An 8,186-nucleotide genomic window follows, 5' to 3' on the forward strand; every position below is an offset into this window, starting at 1 on the left:
AATATTTTTAGTAACTGGTTTGCTGAATTAATCAGAACTCAGGGAAACTTTGCTCCAGCGCGTGAAATGCACTACTATGAGCTTTGCGTTAGGTTGCTCGTGCCTAAATAAGAATCTCGAAGTGCCGAAACTTGCATAACATTTATCATGCATTGGAGATTACAGCGCCAAAGAACGTTACCACCACTATGGAATGATGCACGTGCGAAAGAGGCAATGTTATTGTGGGAGTTAGCTCGTTTCACTGAAGTGGACCAACGGATGCGAAGTGTGTGTGGTCATGTTTACGTGCCTTTTTTTTATTATCCCTACGTCAAACTGAGCCCGCAGTGTGATCACTCCACGCAACAAAGTGAATGCATCAATCAGGTGTTCTCTTCCTTTGACACAGCTTTATATGCTTTTTTCTGCCAATAATTTGTCCGATGCGTAAATGACGTATTTCGCATTTGCAAGCAAAGGAGTCGGGAAAGCAGTGACCTGCCTCTCCTTCTGAAGAATGTTTTACAGAAGTTTGGCTTCAGTGCTTAGTAATCCAAGAAAACAAAAAAAAAACTAGCGCGTGACGAAATATTTGCAGCGTACGCGTTGGTGAAGAGTCATGTCCAGTGTAGCACTCGACCGTTTGCAGAGCGGTCCTTCTCTCAGAACGTGCCTTAATGTTACGAACATTCTTCAGTGCCTGAGGCAAACTGACCGATATTTTCGGGAAACTCGTGCAGCGCCGAAAAACAACTTTCTGCTAATTAAGAGACGTTATAGGGATACGTACTTGTCGAAGCAGCAATGCCAGCACTGTAGATGCCCAAGGCGCCCACGATTTGCTGTGATGAAGTAACGTGGTAAAATATATCAGGATCAGAAAACTACAACATTCACACACACAAGACTAGCTCGCAATAAAACAAGAGCAGCGATCACGTTGTGCATTTCTCACTGCGACGTTGTGTAGTAATTGCAAAAAAATATTTTATCGAAGAACAGAAATGATATTTGTACTTTTTCTTCCATTTGCGGCACCATTCATTTTAATCAAAACACGTAGATACCTGTTTCGCTGGAGCATTGGCTGCACCATGGCGCAGAGTTCTGGCGAACGACGAAGTTAGCTGTGTACTTTAAGCCCTAGCTCGGCCCGTTAAGTTAGGATATTGCCGGATGTACAACCACAATCAATTGTTTTGCTTGCTTGTTCAGCCTACCATTACGTCCTTGTTTCGTTGTTCGGCGTTTAGACAAACATGTATGAACCTATTGGAACCTATGGCGTACCTGCACAGGCCTATGGTGCAGCTCTTCGGAAAAGCACCCTGATTTTGCACTAACCATGCGGTAAACCTGAAGCAAATAACGCTCTTGAGTATTTCAAAACCGTGGTGGAGGCTTTTGAAAACTACAGCTGGGGTGTATTTAAGTGCCCTGAACTGAACCTCTAATGACTGGCGCGACACCACAGTGGATTACGAGAAAGTGCATATAAAGACGTGCGATGTTTGCAAAGCAGAGGGCGATACAAAATTGGATGGCGCAGTAGCGACATCCCCTCTTAGGCCACGCAGTGAGGGAAATGCCGATACAAAGTTTACTTGGCACAGTCAAGTTGTACGTTGCTGCAAGCAGATGAATGGCAAAGCGTCAATCCGATGCACCCGCAACGTTCTTGCTTTATAAGCAATCCTTCTGCTCGTAAGCGTAGGGGCTACAGAAGGACAATTGAGTTGTTTATCGATGGTTACTATCGGGAGTTGTGCATTCACTGTAGGAAACGTGTTTCTGAGAGTCCGCTTTAGAGCAACCATCCTCAGTTCACCTCAGAGTTCACGAGATTGTCCGTTACGGTTCGAATGGTGGAAACTGATTCTTGTCCTTTATTAGGCTGATGAGTTAATTAATTGCACCGTTGTTCAACCACACACTGGCCTGACTTGCGGCACTTAAATCGACTGAACACGCACTGACTGTTTTCAATTCTTTGCATCCAAATATCGTTCGACTACCGCAGTACTTCACAGCGGTGACCCGATGAAACTCCGTCCAAGAATCACCGTGCGCCGCGTACGTAAACTGCGCAGCGTTATGCTCCTTATCTGCATTTACCATGATTAGGGACACCCAGAGGACACGAAAATCTGGCACATAAAAAAAAAAAACCTCAGGAATTTCCAGCGCGGTGTAGCTTAGACGGATAAATGTGCAGATGTTCTGTGCCTTCATTATCATAGGCTAGACATTTGAAATACCCGAAACCTGAAGAAGCCGCATGGACGGCGCTTTTCACTGGTGTTTTGCCGCACCGCCTGAGCAGCCTAGAAGGTAAATTTCCGTTGTCGTGGGCAAAACACTCCGTCGGCGCACGCGTTGCTTTGCCGACCCATAGGAAGTGGTAAAATAGTGTGTCTACAACGATGTGATGACGTTCGCGATCCCGGTGGCATCATATTTTGCTGGCGCAGCACAGCTCACACTGAAGAATTCACGGGATTGTGTGAAGTCCGCTGGGAAAGCAACACGCTAGGCCGGGGAGTTTGCAGGCGATGTCAACCTGTGGGATGTACTTAGCGTTAGAATGCCCATTGCCCATGCAGATTGCGCGATTTATTTTCCTGTCACGGGGGAGCACGTGAGCGTGCGGCTGTTATCCTTCTCGTAACCACATCCTAACGTTCAAAAAGAAAGGTAATGAGGCATAAATTGTTCTTCACCGTTACAGGCTCTGCGCTGAAGCTGCCGACATATTTTGTGGAGGGCATGTAATGCAGCATGCTGGATTTTCGTAAGATTTGTCCTTGTGCCTTTTGTTGCTGTGGATGATATAACTTGTGATAGGTTTATTTGAAGACCTAAACGAAGATACCAATATTAACGAAGGCATTATTGTGCTGAGTAATTGACTTCTGTAAAACGAGCTTTATTATTATTGGCGTGTCTAGCTTTTTTTTCAATAATTTAAGCGAATCTCATGACCAACGTAATTATATAGCACCGCCGGTTGCCTTTGGGGAAAGGAACGCCGCGCACATTTTTACGGCATAACAGCGTCAATTATCAAAGAATGGTATTGCTCCGGAACTTGGTGCATAGAAGTTCCACCCAGACACCGGCAAGACGATGAAATAACTTTCAGAATGCTGAACGCAAATGCGAAGTGCGCTACAGGCGAAGTATAGGGGGCACGGATGGGTGCAGATTTCAATATGGAGGCGCTACGCGTTTTCCAACCGTCGTCCACTGATGGCGCGAGAGGTGTTGCTGGCTCTTGAATTTCTGACGCCTTATGTGGATGTGTAAAATCGCGGCACATGCAACGCTTCCGAACATGGAAGAAATGTAAAAATTAAATCTTGGACGGAGCAGGCAGCTGCTTCGGCAGGAATTCAACATCCTCTGACCTCGCATCTTTATTTTTTGTGGCTCTATTCGGAATACACGGTCACTTTGGCTCCTAGGAAGAGGTCCCTCAACACAAATGCCTAGCATTCCGTGGCATTGTTTTGTTTGTGGCACCTTTTATAGAAACGCTTATAAAGAACCTGCGCTTTTACAGAACCTGCGCTATAAGTTACGACTTCTAGCGTAGTGCAGGCGCTTTTATCATTAGCGTTCGGTTATATTTTTCACGACTTTATGCTGGAATGTTGTCGCGTGATTTTCCCTTCTACCTTTTGCTTGCACCACGGTGCCTGAACAGATGGTATATTGAATAAATGCTCAAGGGCAAGAGATGATGGTGTTTATGAATTCTGCTTTGGGGCGTACTCAATTCTCTGTTTGAAATACTCCCTCATTTTTCAGAGGCCGATACTCCTTTAACTGTTTCAGTATGTGCCATTTCAATCTTCGTTGCTGGAAAATTTGTTTCCGATTCACAACGTTCGAAAGAGTAGCAAAAGTTTGTAATTTTCATATGCAGCACTTCTTTCTCTTCATTCATTTTTTTTTGTTTGCGGAACATTGTGCCTTTCGAAGAGGAACATTGTGACTTTCGACGCCTTTCGAAGAGTGAATAGCATAAAATACCGCCAGAGTATAAATGGCAGCCAACGAAATCACTGGTCGACATTTTGTAAACACAGGTTCGCAAAGTCACCGAGACATGAAGCGACTTTTTAAGCCACTGTTTTTGGATTACACTTAATTATGTTAAGAAGAAACATTTCGGGACAGCGGCACTGTATAATAAGTTATTGCCTTCAATATTTCTGATAGTGAAACACCTCAAATGCAAAACTAGTCTCACCGCTACAGCCATATAGCTTCAACAACCGCTAAAGTATATGGCGGCGACATTGAAACCACAATCACAAGCTTTAGTTTCACTATCACAAGCAATAAAATGCAAAAAAATATCAGACTCACGCTGAGGAAAACGTATACGATGCTCGCAGTGATGCCGACCATGTTGTCGAAACGCATGCGCAGATACTAACATGGCAGGGAAACGGAAAAGGCAAATACATTAAAGATTAATACTTCATCGTAGCACTTCGCTCGGAGATTCGCATAAATATTGGCTTGTATTGTCCAGTAAACAAGAAAGAACGTTCGGTGCTGATGCTTGGTGTCCAAGGTCACGTTAGCGAAGCTGGTAAAGAAATGAATCGCAGACGACAATCGTCGGTGCAAGCGCACAGCCGAAGGTTTGTGGAAACGCGCACATTTGTGGCACAGCTGATAGTTAAGTATGGTTATCGCTTTCATTGCGCAAAACTGCACAGAATAGAACAGCAAACCAACACAGCTGCACTGTCTGCGAATCGCTCTCCTGCAGCCAACACAAGGGGCAGAGCGCAGTTGGAAGATGGGAGGGCTGGTCACCTGAGCACTCCACTACGGCACCTAAACCTTTCGACAGCACTTCGCGGCAGTCCCCGCTATGCCCGTACCTGCATTACCCCGTTAGGACGATGCCAGGAAGGCGTGTCTACAACGGAGCCGAGTTAGACCATCTCATTGTCTCTCATTTCCTCTCTACACAACCGCCACAGCAGAAATGGGTGTTTACTGAAAATCGACGCATTAATAATTTCCTTTGTTCCTAATGTCGTATCTATAACTCATAAGTTTCTGAGAACATAACAACGCTTAAGCTAAGTTTGTGCGAACTATTCGCAGGCAGACTTTTTTGAATCTGAAATATTTTCGGTTGCCATTCGTCGCCGAATGCCAACCATTGTACTTTGTAATAAATAAAATCGACTTCAACTTCAAAGCCAAGAGCATGGTCTTTTTGCACTGGCGCATTTCTATAGGCGGATATGGTCTGACCATTCATCTATCAACGAGCAACCACCGACCACGGAACGGCCGAAGACACCAAGGAAAGTCGGTTTTAAATCGGGTACCATGTACAGTTATGGAACGAAAAATCCTCGGTTATTATTTCTCTTCCGCCACATTATTTACAGGGGTCATTTAGGAACATTAGTTAAGCAAGTTGTTAACATTACTGTAATTGTGTTGTGAATTACAAAGGGAAAATTGTTATGCCATCTTAAAACAGCCCATCCTGTTGTTTTCATCGCGCTATGTCCTGTGTATTTTTTTTTCTTTTGCAAAAGAAGAAAAGTTCCACGTGATCACGCGTGCACGTGCCGCGACGTAACCAACGTCACAACAGCGCTTGAGGGAACTACGGGGCTTTGAAAAAATTGGATGAGTGTTGCGCGTGACCACGACGTCCGCTGACGTCTACTAGGTTCGAACCTGTGCAATTATCGGGCGGTTGCTGAGAACGGTTTTACGGTTGTCGAAGGTTTACGTGCCAAAACCCCGGTATGATTGTATTGCACGCGATGGTGGGAGACTCTGAAATAATTCTGACCCCAGGGATCCATTAAGGTGAGTAATTTTTTGGTGAGTAATTTTTTGGGGCAAGTGTGTTGCCAAGCTGGTCCAATGTACGAGAGGTGTCTTTTTACGTTTTCAAGTATAGTTTCGTATGCATCAAGTGCAAATATGTATCATTTTTCTTGCAATTTACGACGAAATCGACCTGCAGGATTGCGATTCGCTGCAGAGAAAAGGTATATTGGAAATCTCTTTAGGCCTCTTTTGGAAAACAACGACGAGCTAACGTGGCCTGTACTGTCAGCGCGCTGTTTATCTAGTCAAATGTGGAAGCTCTCCAGAGCCCTTGATGTAAAAAAGAAAAATCGTAGTCTTCTCTACTTCTCAGGTCAGCCACCCATGGCGATGGGCCCTGATGCTACGTGGGTTGCAGAAACAATAAATGTTCAGTTTGGATTACATATTTCTCAGCCCCAAAAAGTGACCTGCTCTACCTGTGTTTTACGAGAACGTTCCGTGGTTTTGTAGGCAGAAAGCACGCCATCAATGGTCAAAAGTTCGACGGACCGAATCAGGTAACACCACCAAAGGAAGCGTCGGGCAGAACGCCTTCGAAGCAAGCAAGAAACTCTTTGAATACGCCATTCACGTAGACAAAGACCGTCGCCAACCGCTTGCTATTTGCGCACCTCTTTGTTATTATTATCCATGTTCATGTAGCGCTCAGCAACCTAAGCGTCTGGAGTTACACTATTTGGTTGAAAAATGTAATGTGTAATCACTCAGAATTTTTGCGTTTTGCTTTTTCACAAACAGTTATGGTAAAATCATTGCCATTTGTTGGGCGTGTTGGTAAATTGAAAACATATTTAACGCCAGCAAACAAGGACCGAAGAGAGACGACACCACAATGCCAACTCTCTCACATCTTACTTTGTAGACACGCGTGTATGGTGATGAGGTTTCTTCTTTCTCCTGCGTCCAGAGTTTCAGCTCGGAGGCCTCAACGTGAAGGTGTTGGAACTACTGCAGTGTCTGGTTGGTAATGAATGACCGACATCGCGGTAGAAATGAGTACACTTACACGCAAAAAAAAAGTACGAAGAACGGCGCATTGCATTTATATGCAATTGTTCTGGTTTCTTTTCCCCACTACGAGTTAACCAAAACACTTCAAATGGCATTGGAGCTGTACAGCCACACCTACGGGACCGAAATTTGGTTCACTATAAGGGGTGACAGCCGAGTTTGTCAGGTCGTATAGTAGAGCAGGCAACATGTGATCCATTAGGTTAAATCACTAAGTGCCGAAAAGAAGGTCGCGCAGGCGAGGACAGCGCAGGTTTGGTGGTGTTATGAGATGATGCAATTTTCAAGGTTAAGACGGAGTTGGCTAACGCAAGTTAGGAACAAACAAAAATCGATGGAAGAGTCTGGAAGAGGTCACGAACAGTTTCCACTGTCATCGAGCGATGTGTGTTCTTGTTTACCATGCGCGTGCGGGACATCAAGCTGCTTAATTTAGTTAAAACATGTTGGCGGGCTAGTTGGTTTGAATCCATGATAGAATGTGTAAACCGGACTGGCAAGTATGTAGAAATACGCAGACACACTAAGGCAGCGCTGTTTTCGTGTGTCTGGTTCTTTATACGTTTTTGTTGAGTCAGGCTTACACATTCTATCGTTGTTAATTTATTTAGTAAGCGAATGTTTACAAGTGTTTTGGCCGATAAAACTACTATCCTTACTTTGTACAGCTATCTAGTATGTTCCTGTCGCAAACGGTGCTTCGCCTTTCCGGCGGAGCAGCGTATTTTTCACCCATTTCTAACTTTGACGCAAGCTTTTTTTATGTAAGGATAGGGGGCCCTATAACGTAAAACTATTCCAATATATTTCCATTCCAATCTCCTGACGTCAAATTTGCGTCACCACCAACGGAAGCACCGGGCGGTCACCCGCAAGGTTGTCTGAACAGACCAATCAAACGCTCTCCTCGTTCATAGGAAGCCACATTTGTTTGCTTGAAAAACGAATAACATTGCCTGCACTGAGCGGCTTGCCGTATCTAATCGGCTGACAAGAAGCGAGGAGAACGCTGAAGTGGAGAGGCATTCGATGGGGCCGAGCCACTACACTGAAAGTCGATAACCGGATGAAGAGGGTGGTCCCGGCTTCTACGATTGGTCGGCTTTACCTTACTTAGCTTGCGGTGGCTGGTCGAAAATCGCGGCGGCATGCAACGGAAGCTCAAGAATGACGCTAAAACGGACCCTCAGCGAAGAATAGTTGGCAGAATGAGAGTATAAACGTGCCGAAAGTGCTAGAAAACGTTACACGGCCACGCAAGAAGTTTTATTATACGCAAATACACCCATGCTCTCCGGCAGGTGCGAGTA

The sequence above is a fragment of the Dermacentor variabilis genome, chromosome 3, assembly GCF_050947875.1.
Source record: "Dermacentor variabilis isolate Ectoservices chromosome 3, ASM5094787v1, whole genome shotgun sequence".
Taxonomy (NCBI): Eukaryota; Metazoa; Arthropoda; class Arachnida; order Ixodida; family Ixodidae; genus Dermacentor; species Dermacentor variabilis.